Source organism: Elephas maximus, chromosome 4, assembly GCF_024166365.1.
Source record: "Elephas maximus indicus isolate mEleMax1 chromosome 4, mEleMax1 primary haplotype, whole genome shotgun sequence".
Taxonomy (NCBI): domain Eukaryota; kingdom Metazoa; phylum Chordata; class Mammalia; order Proboscidea; family Elephantidae; genus Elephas; species Elephas maximus.
The window spans coordinates 81151001-81153055 of record NC_064822.1 but is presented as its reverse complement, the minus strand read 5'-3'; the positions used below and the strand labels follow the sequence as shown (position 1 = coordinate 81153055).

Below are 2055 nucleotides of genomic sequence, written 5' to 3'. Positions count from 1 at the left end.
AAGTGGCATTAATTACATTCACCATGTTGTACTATCATCACCACTATCCATTTCCAAAAGTTTTACATTACCCCAAACAGAAAATTCGTACCACTTCAGCAATAATTCCCAATTCTTCCTCCCCCTGCCCATTGGTAATCACTAATAAACTGTTGTCTCTACTTATTTGCCTATTCTAAATATCTCATATGAGTGAGATCATGTAATATTTGTCCTTTTGCATCTTATTTCACTTAGCATAATGTTTGAAACCCTGCTTTCAATCTTGGGTATACACACAGTAGTAGGGTTGCTAAGCCACATGGTAATTCTAGGCTTAGCTCTTTGAGGAGCCGCTACATTATTTTCCACAGTGGCTGCGCCATTTTACATTCCCACCAGCAATGCTCTAGGGTTCCAATTTTTCCATATTCTTACTAGCACTTGTTAGTTTTCATTTTTTTGATAATAGCCACTTTACCGGGCATGAGGGGTTATCTCACCGGGTTTTGGTTTACATTTCCCCAGTTGAGAATTGTTTCATGAGTTTATTAGTCATTTGTGTATCTTCTTTGAAAAAATGTCTATTCCAGTCCTTTGCCAATTTTTGGATTGGGTTGTTAGTTTTTTTTGTTGTAGAATTATAGGAGTTCTTTATATATTCTGGGTATTAAACCCTTATCTGATATATGTTTACCAAATATTTTCCCCCATTCTGTGGGCTGCCTCTTTATTTTGTTGATAAAGTCCTTTGATGAACAAAACATTTTCATTTTCATGAAGTCCAGTTTATCTATTTTTTTGTTGTTGTTGTTGTTTCTTTTGTGTTGTATCTAAGAATCAGTTGTCAAAATCAAGCTCTTGGAAGTTTTATCCCTATGTTTTCTTTTAAGAGTTTTATGGTTTTAGTTCTTACATTTAGGTTCTTGATGCATTTTAAGTTAATTTTCATATATGGTGTGAGGTACTGGTCCAATTCCATACTTTTGGACATGGACGTCTAGCTGACCAAACATTATTTATTGAAGAAACTGTTGTTTCCCCATTGAGTGGACTTGGCATCCTTATTTAAAATCAATTAGCCATAGTTTCTTTGCATTAATTTTGATTTGTTAAAATTATTGCATTAAAATATTTATCTTGATTCCCAGGACTTTTTTTTTTTTTTTTGTAGCTTTACTATTTATTTATGACAAATACTTCACATTCATGAGTCTCTCCAGTCAGAAGTTCTTTGAGGTGATGCCATCAGCCCTGGCCAGTCAAGAATGAAATTATCTGACTCTCCTATCCTGTGGATGGCCCTGAAGCTAGAGTAAGTCTTAAACTGGCCATTGATTCTGCCAGCGTTAATTTCTGCCACATTTATCTGGATGGACACATGGTTCTTGGCACCGATGATGTGGTTGTTAGAGAACAGGTCCATGAACTCACTGGCGTAGTTCTGCATGTCGTGGCCATGCCTCGGGTTACCACACCTCAGCAGCAGCAGAGAAAGGAAAGCAATTCCTAAGTCTTTTGGTGACTCCATAAATATTGCATCCAAAGCACATACCTTACTCACCTCACCCTTGTTTAATCCTTGTTCCCTACCTCCAGTCTTGTTTCTCCAATCTGTTTTCCATTCAGCAAGGACAGACTGTCAACTAAGATACATATGTAATCATTTCACATCCCTGCTGAAATTCTTCAGTGGTTCCCCTCAGGTTAATTCAACATGACCTCAAAAAGACCAGATATTTTCTGATCCCTGCTTACTACTTCAGCATCATTTCTAGATTTTCTCTTCTTCCTGTACTCGTCATCACCACGGCTAACACTATGTACTATCCTACAATGAAAACACTATGTAAGAACATTGTACATATTATTTTATCCTGTCTGATGAGATAGAGTTGGCCAAGAATATTGAACATACTTTGGACTATCAACAGGATGAACAAATCAATCTTAGAAGAAATACAATGAGAATGTGCTTTAGTAGCTTGGATAGCTAGTCTTTGACTTGCTTACTTTGGACATATTATTGGGAAAAACCAATTACTGGAAAAGGACATCCCATTTGGTCAAGCAGAG

At 36.7% G+C, this 2055-nt stretch overlaps 1 pseudogene; it reads right to left on the bottom strand.

The window, feature by feature from the left end:
* Nucleotides 1-1202: 1202 nt before the first annotated feature.
* LOC126074696 (40S ribosomal protein S21-like) lies at nt 1203-1429 on the bottom strand (annotated as a pseudogene).
* Between the last annotated feature and the right edge of the window lie 626 nt (nt 1430-2055).